The following is a 13,914-nucleotide window of genomic DNA, read 5'->3' on the forward strand; positions in this document are numbered from 1 at the left end:
TACTAAAGAACGCACACATGCTTTTGTGTTACGTGGATTATTAGGAAACATTTCACCCGAAGATGTGAAGGAAAATCTAGAAGAAGAATATAACATAAAAGCCAAGGAAATTTTCACAATGAAAGGGACATATAAACCATTGTATTTAGTGGTACTTGACAGTTCGTACAACCTCTCAAAACTCCAAAACCAAGCTAAATATGTTCTAAACGTTAAAGTGTCTTGGGAAACCAGAAAAAACCAACGGGATATGGCACAATGTAGAAGATGTCAAACGTGGGGTCACGTAGCAAGGAACTGCCATCGCAGTACAAAATGTTCCAAGTGTGCTGGAAATCATGAAATAACCCAGTGCAATGAAGAAAATACAGTGAAGTGCGCCAATTGTAGTGGACCTCATCGATCATTTGACACGTCATGTCCAGTATATGAATATCGAATGAACATACGCAATAATAAAAAACCACCACCTCCGCAACCCTCAAGAAAATATATTGATGCTCCCCAGCCAACCCAGCCAGCGTGGACCCAACAGCAAGCCACTCAATCCCAGCCACTCGCTGATATAAACAACAGAGCGCACTACGATTCGCACTTTCCAGATAAGCTAAACAAACGACAAAATTCATCTGGAGAGTCGGATGCGCATCAAAGTAAGTTTTTAACCCTTAAAAGCAAATTTGAGGAATTAGAATCGCTTATCAATATTGATAACTTAATTAATGCTCTTACTCATTACACAACCGTACTGAGAAATTGTAAATCTCCTGAAGAAAAATTTGTAGCATCTCAAAAATTTTTCAGCTCTGAGTTAAAAAACTTTAATATTTAAATTCACTTATTTTACAGCTACTTTAAAAATCAATAACGACGTACCTACGTTTCACTACTTTGTCTTTACTCAACTACTAATTTTCCTCAAACTCTATCTAAAAAATCTCAACTGTAAGTTACATTCAATATAATGGGATGGAACGCTAATGGACTTAAAAGCCACATTGGTGAATTTATCTTTTACTTGAACAGCAGAAAGCTGGATGTTGCATGCGTTTGCGAAACTAAACTTAACCAATCAGACAAACTCAAAATTAGAAACTTTGTCATAGAAAGAGCGGATAGGCCTAACGCTCGAGGCGGAGGAGTAGCAATCATTATAAACAGTACAGTAAATTATAAGAGAATAGCACCGTTTCAAACTTCTATAGAGCATGTTTCTGTCGAGTTAGAAAACAATACTATAATCACATGTATTTACGCGCCACCAACGAACGATTTTTCAATAAACGATCTCTCAGCTCTCTTTCCTCAAAATAAGAAAACTCTCATAATAGGTGACTTTAACGCCAGAAGTAGGCTTTGGAAAAATAGGCGACAAAACCGACGAGGCACAACCCTAGCAGATTTCGTTATGCTCCGCCATGATGTTCAATTATTACACACGAACACTCCAACCCACTACCCTCCTAATGGCATGTCCCCGTCTTATGTAGATCTGGCCTTAAACTGCGGTTTACGCCATTTAAGTGATCTCACTGTTGAAAATGCTTTAAGCTCGGATCATCTTCCCATTCACCTAACATTGGACGGTGAGAAATTGGCTGACAAACGAATATTTTTTTCATATCGAAACTTCAATTGGGATTTGTACAAACTTCGAGTTTCACAAAACATCAAAATTTCCAGCCGGATTGAGTCACCTGAGCAAATCGAATCAGAAATAAAAAGCCTCACTAAAATAATTCAACGGGAACAAAATCGATTAGCTACCAAACATGGTCATAGATCACAATCAGAAAATCTTCCCCCAGAAATCGTAAATTTAATTAATTTTAAAAATAAAGTGCGTAAAAGATGGCAACGGTTTAAACAAGAAACAGACAGGTTGAGAATGAATGGCTTATGCTCAACCATAAAGCAACGTATATCAAACTTCAAAAATGAATGTTGGACTAAAACTCTCAGTCATTTGTCACCTTCTGACCAGTCCCTATGGAGAATGACCAAAAAATTGCGCAACGACCTCACTAAAATTCCAAAAATTTCTCACAATGCCGTAGAATATTTCACCAACCCAGACAAATCAGAAGCCTTTGCTACTTATTTGGAATCAATTTATACTGAAAGTCTGCACACGTTACCCAACCATGCAGAAATCACAAATACAGCCAATAAGTTTGTCAGTCAAATTTACCCTATCCCTCCACATATTTTGCAAACACTCCGAGTGAGTCCACAAGAGATCCGAAACACACTCAAAACGTTCCCCAATAATAAAGCCCCAGGTCCAGACGGAATCCCCTATAGACTTTTAAAAAATCTACCACGCAAAGCTATAGTTCAATTAATGAAAATAATTAACGCAATATTTGAGCTGCAACATTTTCCACCCCAATTTAAGCAGGCTATAGTAATTTTTATTAATAAGCCAGGTAAAAATCCTTCATTGCCTTCATCTTATCGGCCGATTTCTCTGCTCAATACTTTATCTAAAGTCGTTGAAAAGCTTTTTCTAACTCGGTTTAGAAAATATTGTAACGAGCGAAAGCTTATCCCTGATGAACAGTTTGGTTTCCGCCCGGGTCACGACACCAATTTACTTGCTGCCAAGATCGTAAATGACATTTTTGATGCATATAACCTTAAAATGAATACTACCTTGCTCTTACTGGATATGGAGAAGGCCTTTGATAGCGTTTGGCATGCTGGGCTACTTTATAAATTGGCAGTCTTACATAATATTCCTCTGTATTTTGTTTCACTTCTAAACTCTTACCTCTCAAAGAGAACATTTCAAGTCAATATTGAAAACTCATTTTCAGGCTACAGAAACTTGAAATCTGGCGTACCTCAGGGAACAGTTCTGTCTCCCCTTTTATATACTTTGTACATAGCTGATTTTCCGAAATTTCCCCTCACAAACATTGCCCTATATGCAGACGACACTGCAGTATACAGCAAAAGTTTTTACGCACAAGCCGCTAAACAGCGGCTCGCACATCATTTAACCCTTATTACTCCATATTTTCAAAAGTGGAAACTAAATATGAACGCTGCTAAAACTGAATTAGTAGTCTTCAATAGAAAATTCACTAATAACAAAATCATAAATCCCCTAATTGTGAATGGGGCCGCAATCCATCAAAAAACAGCTGCAAAATATTTGGGTATAATGTTAGATGATCGTCTGTCATTCCATAAACACATATCTTACACCTTGAGCCGCACTTTCTCCGCCCAACAAAAATTATATCCCCTTACTTGTGCAAAATCTCCACTAAGTCCCTATAATAAGCTATTAATATATAAGTGTATAATTAGACCTGCCCTCACTTATGGGGCTCCTATATGGTGCTCCATATCTGACACCCAAAGAAAGCGGCTCCAGGTTTTTCAGAACAGAATTCTTCGAGGTGTACTGTCAGCTTCAAAATACACAAAAATTCAAGATCTGCACGATTTTACCGGTATAGAGTATATTTCACAATATATAGATGACTTATCTGAAAAATTTTATAGATCAAAAATATCCGCATCTCATCTGACAAAAAATTTAACCCGAGTAAGATTCGACCCCGCAAAACCTATCAAACACGGCCCACCTTATAAAAGGCTTCCGTTATTTTTTGAGCGGTGGCATCCTCCATAATTAGGTCACAAAGGTGAACAATCAGAATAATTTTATACCGCAAAACTGTCATTGTTTGGTTCAGCTGCTTGCTGTTTATAGTGAACGACCTTAAAAAAGGGGAATTCCTAGCGATTCCCAAAAAAAAGGGTACGATAAACGTCCTAGATATGGACATAAATATTTACAGCGCTCGAATGCGGTGGCAGGTTGCAAAGTTTGAAATTGGAATTCTTCAATTTCTAAATTTGTTTATCTTGTTATCGCAATGACAACCAGTTTACTCACTATTAACAATATAAATTTCTACTTATTTATTTCACACGTATCTAAACATACACAATTTTTGAGCTGGTTTTTTGAATTTTATTTTTCCAGCAATGCTTACAATCAAAATTAATATACATACGCAATTTTACTAACTCTTATCTCTCGCGCTAGCGATATCTTATTCCTCAAATGTCTGCATAAGGGATGAAACCCAGGTGGCAGACCCACTGATGCGTCTGTATTCGCACTCCCTGGATGTATTTCTTGGTCAAAACATCGACCACCGTGATTTATCACGATGTTGAAGTTGCTTCTTAGTGCGCTCGGCGTAACAGTTGTAACAACATTCATTTTATGTATTTACATCCATAGTGTAATAATTTGTTGTAATTTTGAAATATATGTATTTGTTGTTGTTGGTTCCCGTCCGATCACCGCAGTCAAGCAGCGTAGGGCGTGGTTAGTACTTGGATGGGTGACCGCCTGGGAACACCACGTGTAGTTGCCTTTTTTTGCACTTGTGGACGAAAATGATATGAAACTTATGCTTTTTTCTTTGAAGTCGGTTATATCATCTTTTTAGGAACTAGCTACAGCTCTGAGATAATTTAGCCATCCATTTCAACCATGCAACCAAGAAAATGACATTTGCATTTCTCCTACACTTTTGGTGGTTTTTATTACTCGGTTATTGATTAGTTTACAGGCAACTGCCATACCACGCTGGATATACCGGTTCCCGTCCGATCACCGCAGTCAAGCAGCGTAGGGCGTGGTTAGTACTTGGATGGGTGACCGCCTGGGAACACCACGTGTAGTTGCCTTTTTTTGCACTTGTGGACGAAAATGATATGAAACTTATGCTTTTTTCTTTGAAGTCGGTTATATCATCTTTTTAGGAACTAGCTACAGCTCTGAGATAATTTAGCCATCCATTTCAACCATGCAACCATGGAAATGACATTTGCATTTCTCCTACACTTTTGGTGGTTTTTATTACTCGGTTATTGATTAGTTAACAGGCAACTGCCATACCATGCTGGATATACCGGTTCCCGTCCGATCACCGCAGTCAAGCAGCGTAGGGCGTGGTTAGTACTTGGATGGGTGACCGCCTGGGAACACCACGTGTAGTTGCCTTTTTTTGCACTTGTGGACGAAAATGATATGAAACTTATGCTTTTTTCTTTGAAGTCGGTTATATCATCTTTTTAGGAACTAGCTACAGCTCTGAGATAATTTAGCCATCCATTTCAACCATGCAACCATGAAAATGACATTTGCATTTCTCCTACACTTTTGGTGGTTTTTATTACTCGGTTATTGATTAGTTTACAGGCAACTGCCATACCACGCTGGATATACCGGTTCCCGTCCGATCACCGCAGTCAAGCAGCGTAGGGCGTGGTTAGTACTTGGATGGGTGACCGCCTGGGAACACCACGTGTAGTTGCCTTTTTTTGCACTTGTGGACGAAAATGATATGAAACTTATGCTTTTTTCTTTGAAGTCGGTTATATCATCTTTTTAGGAACTAGCTACAGCTCTGAGATAATTTAGTCATCCATTTCAACCATGCAACCAAGAAAATGACATTTGCATTTCTCCTACACTTTTGGTGGTTTTTACTACTCGGTTATTGATTATTTAGCAGGCAACTGCCATACCACGCTGGATATACCGGTTCCCGTCCGATCACCGCAGTCAAGCAGCGTAGGGCGTGGTTAGTACTTGGATGGGTGACCGCCTGGGAACACCACGTGTAGTTGCCTTTTTTTTGCACTTGAGGACGAAAACGATATGAAACTTATTGTTTTTGTTTTTGAAGTCGGTTATTTGATCTTTTTAGGAACTAGCTACAGCTCTGAGATAATTTAGCCATCCATTTCAACCATGCAACCATGAAAATGACATTTGCATTTCTCCTACACTTTTGGTGGTTTTTATTACTCGGTTATTGATTAGTTTACAGGCAACTGCCATACCACGCTGGATATACCGGTTCCCGTCCGATCACCGCAGTCAAGCAGCGTAGGGCGTGGTTAGTACTTGGATGGGTGACCGCCTGGGAACACCACGTGTAGTTGCCTTTTTTTGCACTTGTGGACGAAAATGATATTGTTACGGTCTGGGCCTACTATGCTCGATACTTCTTAACGAGCGCTCGCCTCGGGATGAAACCGATGCGCCGCAATATCTGGCCGGGCGCGTATTAAAGTAGGCCACAGTTAGGAAGCGCTACCTGGATGATTCTCGAATGGTCAAGGCAACCCGCGAAGCGTTTCGCGGTCATTCTAGAACGTGGTTTACGAATATAAAAGACGCGGTCTCGACCGCAGTAGTAGTGAATTTGGGAACGCGGTTAAGTTTAAATAGTGGAATAATTGTGGAATTGTAGTAGTGTTTTTAGTAGCTGTGTTAATTATTGTACGGAGTGTTTTGAAGTGTTAATAAATTTATTAATTGTTAAGTTAAACTGACTTTGTGTGAACCCACGGGATAAATTTCGGGTTAGAGACTTGTGTTCAGAACCGGACTAGAGATTTTCGGAACAGTGGTGTGTTAAATTTATTTTATGCCAGTAACAAGACGTCAAAGTGCAAACATGGAGGCCCAATTTGCAGCTATTATGGCAATGCTTGAAAAACAAGAGGAAAAACATGAAAGGATTCGACAACAAGACAAGGAAGAACAAGAAAGGATTCGACAACAAGACAAGGAAGAACAAGAAAGGATTCGACAACAAGAGAAGGAAGAACAAGAAAGGATTCGACAACAAGACAAGGAAGAACAAGAAAGGATTCGACAACAACAAGAAAGAATGCTACAACAAGATATAGAAATGCGTCAAGAAGATAGAGAGCGGCAAGAAAAACGTAACGTAGAAATATTGAATGGTCTAGCGGGGACCAAAACAGAAATCCAAGAGTATGTATCCCATAGTCTCAAAAAGATGGAATATGACATTCAGGTAAAATTAGACGATGTTCGGGAGGACATTAATAAAATTCAGAACGATGTTCGGGAGGACATTAATAAAATTCAGAACGATGTTCGGGAGGACATTAATGATGTTCGGGAGGACATTAATAAAATCCAGAATGATGTCGAGATAAAGTTACGTGACTTAGAGCAGAAAATTGACAGCAGAGGAGCCAGCTCTACAGTAATCACCGGAAACGGGCTCAACAAGATCAAGCCTCCCACATACGACGGTCAAACTTCATGGGCAAAGTACCAACTCCAATTTGAGGCCGCTGCAAATGCAAATAGATGGAGTAACGAGGAAAAGGCTGTAGCACTGGTGGTGGCATTACGAGGACCTGCATTGGAGCTGTTACAGACTCTGCCTATCGCCCAACAAAGCAACTATGACGCATTAGTAGCTGCATTAGAACGACGTTATGGGGATCAGCATAGGAAAGGAGTGTACCAAACACAATTAAAGGCAAGACTGCAGAAAACTGGTGAAAATTTACAAGAGTTTGAGGCCGAAATTCGTCGCCTTGTGCATCTGGCTTACCCAGCCGTCCCGGATGAAATCCAAGAAGAACTGGTGGCACAGTGTTTTGTAGATGGGATTCGAGATCTGGAAGTAAAGAAAATGCTGAAGATGTTCAAAGGAAGCAACAGCAGCGAATTACTGGTTCGAGCGCTGGAAATTGAAGCTGCGTGCAATGATTTTAAGCCAGAGCCTATTCAAGAGGAGAGAGTACCGCCAGCCAATCATGCTGCTATACCAATGAATAAAATTGAATCAATGTTCGGCCAAATAGGGCAACAAATGGCAGCATTAGGAAATGGTCAGTCCAAACAGTTAGAACGGTCACGTCCGATCACGAGAGTGGAGTGTTATCGATGCGGACGTACGGGACACATTAGAAGGAATTGCAGACAGCGGTCTTGTTCTCCAAACCCACAGTGCCGACGAAATCAGGACATTAGAACAAATCACCGGAACTCTTCTGTTAAAAGAAACATTACATGTTATACTTGTGGACGTAAAGGACATTACCAATGGAATTGCAGACAGCAGTCTCGTTTACCGACCCCGCAGAACTGGCGTAACCAGGAGCAGGAAATGAAGAATCCAGAAAGACATTTACCGCGATATGTAGAGGATCGTCAAGCTTTGGATAGTGATTTAAGGTACCGGAAAGGACAAATTCATAATGGTTGGAGGATTGGTCAAATCACGAAGGTGACAGGTAAAGAGGCTACAAGAAGAATGGAGAGCAGCGTTTCTAAGGAAGACATAATAAAAGGGCAGCGCTCAGACCCTGATTTGGAAGTAATCAGAAGATGGTTGGAGAAGGATTTGAAACCGGATTGGCAACAGATTTCCAGATATGGACCAACAGTGGGGTTACTGGTTGCAGTGAAATTCGCTTCGACTGCGAGATGACTTGATTACTCGCAAATGGGAAAGTCCAGACGGAAAACGCTTTGTTTACCAAACAATAGTGCCCAATTCCTGCAAAGAGAATGTGCTGCGAGAACTACATGACAGTCGCGGAGGAGGACACTTTGGAGTAAACCAGACTTTGGCTAGAATAAGAGATCGATTTTACTGGATTAACTTCAGAAAGGACGTTGAGGAATGGTGTAAACGGTGTGACCAGTGTTCGTTACAGAAGGGATCCATCACAATTCGGGAACTTGAGAAAGAGAAGATGAAACCAAACAACAACCGTATGAAGATGACACCGGACCACAGACCAACTGGTGGCAATTATAAGGAAGGTGATGCCGTGTGGATGTTTCAACCCAGGAGGAGCAAAGGATTAAGTCAAAGATGGCAACGACACTGGGAGGGACCTTACAATGTGGTAAAAAGGTTAAACGACGTCGTGTACAGAGTCCAACGCAGCCCCAAAGGCAAGATGAAAATTGTCCATCTGGACAGACTCAAGAAATACCAGGGCTTAGATGAAGCGGATCGGGACGATCAGCTTTAAGAGGGGGGCAGTGTTACGGTCTGGGCCTACTATGCTCGATACTTCTTAACGAGCGCTCGCCTCGGGATGAAACCGATGCGCCGCAATATCTGGCCGGGCGCGTATTAAAGTAGGCCACAGTTAGGAAGCGCTACCTGGATGATTCTCGAATGGTCAAGGCAACCCGCGAAGCGTTTCGCGGTCATTCTAGAACGTGGTTTACGAATATAAAAGACGCGGTCTCGACCGCAGTAGTAGTGAATTTGGGAACGCGGTTAAGTTTAAATAGTGGAATAATTGTGGAATTGTAGTAGTGTTTTTAGTAGCTGTGTTAATTATTGTACGGAGTGTTTTGAAGTGTTAATAAATTTATTAATTGTTAAGTTAAACTGACTTTGTGTGAACCCACGGGAAAATCGTAACAATATGAAACTTATGCTTTTTTCTTTGAAGTCGGTTATATCATCTTTTTAGGAACTAGCTACAGCTCTGAGATAATTTAGCCATCCATTTCAACCATGCAACCAAGAAAATGACATTTGCATTTCTCCTACACTTTTGGTGGTTTTTATTACTCGGTTATTGATTAGTTTACAGGCAACTGCCATACCACGCTGGATATACCGGTTCCCGTCCGATCACCGCAGTCAAGCAGCGTAGGGCGTGGTTAGTACTTGGATGGGTGACCGCCTGGGAACACCACGTGTAGTTGCCTTTTTTTGCACTTGTGGACGAAAATGATATGAAACTTATGCTTTTTTCTTTGAAGTCGGTTATATCATCTTTTTAGGAACTAGCTACAGCTCTGAGATAATTTAGCCATCCATTTCAACCATGCAACCAAGAAAATGACATTTGCATTTCTCCTACACTTTTGGTGGTTTTTATTACTCGGTTATTGATTAGTTTACAGGCAACTGCCATACCACGCTGGATATACCGGTTCCCGTCCGATCACCGCAGTCAAGCAGCGTAGGGCGTGGTTAGTACTTGGATGGGTGACCGCCTGGGAACACCACGTGTAGTTGCCTTTTTTTGCACTTGTGGACGAAAATGATATGAAACTTATGCTTTTTTCTTTGAAGTCGGTTATATCATCTTTTTAGGAACTAGCTACAGCTCTGAGATAATTTAGCCATCCATTTCAACCATGCAACCAAGAAAATGACATTTGCATTTCTCCTACACTTTTGGTGGTTTTTATTACTCGGTTATTGATTAGTTTACAGGCAACTGCCATACCACGCTGGATATACCGGTTCCCGTCCGATCACCGCAGTCAAGCAGCGTAGGGCGTGGTTAGTACTTGGATGGGTGACCGCCTGGGAACACCACGTGTAGTTGCCTTTTTTTGCACTTGTGGACGAAAATGATATGAAACTTATGCTTTTTTCTTTGAAGTCGGTTATATCATCTTTTTAGGAACTAGCTACAGCTCTGAGATAATTTAGCCATCCATTTCAACCATGCAACCAAGAAAATGACATTTGCATTTCTCCTACACTTTTGGTGGTTTTTATTACTCGGTTATTGATTAGTTTACAGGCAACTGCCATACCACGCTGGATATACCGGTTCCCGTCCGATCACCGCAGTCAAGCAGCGTAGGGCGTGGTTAGTACTTGGATGGGTGACCGCCTGGGAACACCACGTGTAGTTGCCTTTTTTTGCACTTGTGGACGAAAATGATATGAAACTTATGCTTTTTTCTTTGAAGTCGGTTATATCATCTTTTTAGGAACTAGCTACAGCTCTGAGATAATTTAGCCATCCATTTCAACCATGCAACCATGAAAATGACATTTGCATTTCTCCTACACTTTTGGTGGTTTTTACTACTCGGTTATTGATTAGTTAGCAGGCAACTGCCATACCACGCTGGATATACCGGTTCCCGTCCGATCACCGCAGTCAAGCAGCGTAGGGCGTGGTTAGTACTTGGATGGGTGACCGCCTGGGAACACCACGTGTAGTTGCCTTTTTTTTGCACTTGAAGACGAAAACGATATGAAACTTATTGTTTTTGTTTTTGAAGTCGGTTATTTGATCTTTTTAGGAACTAGCTACAGCTCTGAGATAATTTAGCCATCCATTTCAACCATGCAACCATGAAAATGACATTTGCATTTCTCCTACACTTTCGGTGGTTTTTATTACTCGGTTATTGATTAGTTTACAGGCAACTGCCATACCACGCTGGATATACCGGTTCCCGTCCGATCACCGCAGTCAAGCAGCGTAGGGCGTGGTTAGTACTTGGATGGGTGACCGCCTGGGAACACCACGTGTAGTTGCCTTTTTTTTGCACTTGAGGACGAAAACGATATGAAACTTATTGTTTTTGTTTTTGAAGTCGGTTATTTGATCTTTTTAGGAACTAGCTACAGCTCTGAGATAATTTAGCCATCCATTTCAACCATGCAACCATGAAAATGACATTTGCATTTCTCCTACACTTTTGGTGGTTTTTATTACTCGGTTATTGATTAGTTAACAGGCAACTGCCATACCACGCTGGATATACCGGTTCCCGTCCGATCACCGCAGTCAAGCAGCGTAGGGCGTGGTTAGTACTTGGATGGGTGACCGCCTGGGAACACCACGTGTAGTTGCCTTTTTTTGCACTTGTGGACGAAAATATAGCTAGAAGCTAGAAGCTAGAAGCTTATGCTTTTTTCTTTGAAGTCGGTTATATCATCTTTTTAGGAACTAGCTACAGCTCTGAGATAATGTAGCCATCCATTTCAACCATGCAACCATGAAAATGACATTTGCATTTCTCCTACACTTTTGGTGGTTTTTACTACTCGGTTATTGATTAGTTAGCAGGCAACTGCCATACCACGCTGGATATACCGGTTCCCGTCCGATCACCGCAGTCAAGCAGCGTAGGGCGTGGTTAGTACTTGGATGGGTGACCGCCTGGGAACACCACGTGTAGTTGCCTTTTTTTTGCACTTGAGGACGAAAACGATATGAAACTTATGCTTTTTTCTTTGAAGTCGGTTATATCATCTTTTTAGGAACTAGCTACAGCTCTGAGATAATTTAGCCATCCATTTCAACCATGCAACCATGAAAATGACATTTGCATTTCTCCTACACTTTTGGTGGTTTTTATTACTCGGTTATTGATTAGTTAACAGGCAACTGCCATACCACGCTGGATATACCGGTTCCCGTCCGATCACCGCAGTCAAGCAGCGTAGGGCGTGGTTAGTACTTGGATGGGTGACCGCCTGGGAACACCACGTGTAGTTGCCTTTTTTTGCACTTGTGGACGAAAATGATATGAAACTTATGCTTTTTTCTTTGAAGTCGGTTATATCATCTTTTTAGGAACTAGCTACAGCTCTGAGATAATTTAGCCATCCATTTCAACCATGCAACCAAGAAAATGACCTTTGCATTTCTCCTACACTTTTGGTGGTTTTTATTACTCGGTTATTGATTAGTTTACAGGCAACTGCCATACCACGCTGGATATACCGGTTCCCGTCCGATCACCGCAGTCAAGCAGCGTAGGGCGTGGTTAGTACTTGGATGGGTGACCGCCTGGGAACACCACGTGTAGTTGCCTTTTTTTGCACTTGTGGACGAAAATGATATGAAACTTATGCTTTTTTCTTTGAAGTCGGTTATATCATCTTTTTAGGAACTAGCTACAGCTCTGAGATAATTTAGCCATCCATTTCAACCATGCAACCATGAAAATGACATTTGCATTTCTCTTACACTTTTGGTGGTTTTTACTACTCGGTTATTGATTAGTTAGCAGGCAACTGCCATACCACGCTGGATATACCGGTTCCCGTCCGATCACCGCAGTCAAGCAGCGTAGGGCGTGGTTCGTACTTGGATGGGTGACCGCCTGGGAACACCACGTGTAGTTGCCTTTTTTTTGCACTTGAAGACGAAAACGATATGAAACTTATTGTTTTTGTTTTTGAAGTCGGTTATTTGATCTTTTTAGGAACTAGCTACAGCTCTGAGATAATTTAGCCATCCATTTCAACCATGCAACCATGAAAATGACATTTGCATTTCTCCTACACTTTCGGTGGTTTTTATTACTCGGTTATTGATTAGTTAACAGGCAACTGCCATACCACGCTGGATATACCGGTTCCCGTCCGATCACCGCAGTCAAGCAGCGTAGGGCGTGATTAGTACTTGGATGGGTGACCGCCTGGGAACACCACGTGTAGTTGCCTTTTTTTGCACTTGTGGACGAAAATGATATGAAACTTATGCTTTTTTCTTTGAAGTCGGTTATATCATCTTTTTAGGAACTAGCTACAGCTCTGAGATAATTTAGCCATCCATTTCAACCATGCAACCAAGAAAATGACATTTGCATTTCTCCTACACTTTTGGTGGTTTTTATTACTCGGTTATTGATTAGTTTACAGGCAACTGCCATACCACGCTGGATATACCGGTTCCCGTCCGATCACCGGTAGGGCGTGGTTAGTACTTGGATGGGTGACCGCCTGGGAACACCACGTGTAGTTGCCTTTTTTTTGCACTTGAGGACGAAAACGATATGAAACTTATTGTTTTTGTTTTTGAAGTCGGTTATTTGATCTTTTTAGGAACTAGCTACAGCTCTGAGATAATTTAGCCATCCATTTCAACCATGAAAATGACATTTGCATTTCTCCTACACTTTTGGTGGTTTTTACTACTCGGTTATTGATTAGTTAGCAGGCAACTGCCATACCACGCTGGATATACCGGTTCCCGTCCGATCACCGCAGTCAAGCAGCGTAGGGCGTGGTTAGTACTTGGATGGGTGACCGCCTGGGAACACCACGTGTAGTTGCCTTTTTTTGCACTTGTGGACGAAAATGATATGAAACTTATGCTTTTTTCTTTGAAGTCGGTTATATCATCTTTTTAGGAACTAGCTACAGCTCTGAGATAATTTAGCCATCCATTTCAACCATGCAACCAAGAAAATGACATTTGCATTTCTCCTACACTTTTGGTGGTTTTTATTACTCGGTTATTGATTAGTTTACAGGCAACTGCCATACCACGCTGGATATACCGGTTCCCGTCCAGTCACTGCCCAGCATT

At 41.3% G+C, this 13,914-nt stretch overlaps 18 non-coding genes across 18 annotated transcripts; all 18 read left to right on the forward strand.

Moving 5' to 3' along the window:
* The first annotated feature begins 4,600 nt into the window (after positions 1-4,600).
* LOC145739330 (5S ribosomal RNA) lies at positions 4,601-4,719 on the forward strand. Its single transcript, XR_014180971.1, has one exon. It is a non-coding gene; the product is annotated as a 5S ribosomal RNA (ribosomal RNA).
* A 197-nt stretch (positions 4,720-4,916) lies between these two features.
* On the forward strand, positions 4,917-5,035 carry LOC145739350 (5S ribosomal RNA). Its single transcript, XR_014180990.1, has one exon. It is a non-coding gene; the product is annotated as a 5S ribosomal RNA (ribosomal RNA).
* A 197-nt stretch (positions 5,036-5,232) lies between these two features.
* Positions 5,233-5,351, forward strand: LOC145739331 (5S ribosomal RNA). The gene has a single exon (XR_014180972.1). It is a non-coding gene; the product is annotated as a 5S ribosomal RNA (ribosomal RNA).
* A 197-nt stretch (positions 5,352-5,548) lies between these two features.
* Positions 5,549-5,667, forward strand: LOC145739332 (5S ribosomal RNA). The gene has a single exon (XR_014180973.1). It is a non-coding gene; the product is annotated as a 5S ribosomal RNA (ribosomal RNA).
* Positions 5,668-5,866: 199 nt separating this feature from the next.
* Positions 5,867-5,985, forward strand: LOC145739333 (5S ribosomal RNA). The gene has a single exon (XR_014180974.1). It is a non-coding gene; the product is annotated as a 5S ribosomal RNA (ribosomal RNA).
* A 3,443-nt stretch (positions 5,986-9,428) lies between these two features.
* On the forward strand, positions 9,429-9,547 carry LOC145739335 (5S ribosomal RNA). The gene has a single exon (XR_014180976.1). It is a non-coding gene; the product is annotated as a 5S ribosomal RNA (ribosomal RNA).
* Positions 9,548-9,744: 197 nt separating this feature from the next.
* On the forward strand, positions 9,745-9,863 carry LOC145739336 (5S ribosomal RNA). Its single transcript, XR_014180977.1, has one exon. It is a non-coding gene; the product is annotated as a 5S ribosomal RNA (ribosomal RNA).
* Positions 9,864-10,060: 197 nt separating this feature from the next.
* Positions 10,061-10,179, forward strand: LOC145739338 (5S ribosomal RNA). Its single transcript, XR_014180978.1, has one exon. It is a non-coding gene; the product is annotated as a 5S ribosomal RNA (ribosomal RNA).
* A 197-nt stretch (positions 10,180-10,376) lies between these two features.
* Positions 10,377-10,495, forward strand: LOC145739339 (5S ribosomal RNA). The gene has a single exon (XR_014180979.1). It is a non-coding gene; the product is annotated as a 5S ribosomal RNA (ribosomal RNA).
* Positions 10,496-10,692: 197 nt separating this feature from the next.
* LOC145739340 (5S ribosomal RNA) lies at positions 10,693-10,811 on the forward strand. The gene has a single exon (XR_014180980.1). It is a non-coding gene; the product is annotated as a 5S ribosomal RNA (ribosomal RNA).
* Positions 10,812-11,010: 199 nt separating this feature from the next.
* LOC145739341 (5S ribosomal RNA) lies at positions 11,011-11,129 on the forward strand. Its single transcript, XR_014180981.1, has one exon. It is a non-coding gene; the product is annotated as a 5S ribosomal RNA (ribosomal RNA).
* Positions 11,130-11,328: 199 nt separating this feature from the next.
* Positions 11,329-11,447, forward strand: LOC145739342 (5S ribosomal RNA). Its single transcript, XR_014180982.1, has one exon. It is a non-coding gene; the product is annotated as a 5S ribosomal RNA (ribosomal RNA).
* A 213-nt stretch (positions 11,448-11,660) lies between these two features.
* On the forward strand, positions 11,661-11,779 carry LOC145739343 (5S ribosomal RNA). The gene has a single exon (XR_014180983.1). It is a non-coding gene; the product is annotated as a 5S ribosomal RNA (ribosomal RNA).
* Positions 11,780-11,977: 198 nt separating this feature from the next.
* Positions 11,978-12,096, forward strand: LOC145739344 (5S ribosomal RNA). The gene has a single exon (XR_014180984.1). It is a non-coding gene; the product is annotated as a 5S ribosomal RNA (ribosomal RNA).
* Positions 12,097-12,293: 197 nt separating this feature from the next.
* Positions 12,294-12,412, forward strand: LOC145739345 (5S ribosomal RNA). The gene has a single exon (XR_014180985.1). It is a non-coding gene; the product is annotated as a 5S ribosomal RNA (ribosomal RNA).
* Positions 12,413-12,609: 197 nt separating this feature from the next.
* On the forward strand, positions 12,610-12,728 carry LOC145739295 (5S ribosomal RNA). The gene has a single exon (XR_014180937.1). It is a non-coding gene; the product is annotated as a 5S ribosomal RNA (ribosomal RNA).
* Positions 12,729-12,927: 199 nt separating this feature from the next.
* LOC145739349 (5S ribosomal RNA) lies at positions 12,928-13,046 on the forward strand. Its single transcript, XR_014180989.1, has one exon. It is a non-coding gene; the product is annotated as a 5S ribosomal RNA (ribosomal RNA).
* A 495-nt stretch (positions 13,047-13,541) lies between these two features.
* On the forward strand, positions 13,542-13,660 carry LOC145739347 (5S ribosomal RNA). The gene has a single exon (XR_014180987.1). It is a non-coding gene; the product is annotated as a 5S ribosomal RNA (ribosomal RNA).
* The last annotated feature ends 254 nt before the right edge of the window (positions 13,661-13,914 follow it).

The sequence above is a fragment of the Ips typographus genome, linkage group LG16, assembly GCF_016097725.1.
Source record: "Ips typographus isolate SLU linkage group LG16, UJ_Ityp_2.0, whole genome shotgun sequence".
Lineage (NCBI taxonomy): Eukaryota > Metazoa > Arthropoda > Insecta > Coleoptera > Curculionidae > Ips > Ips typographus.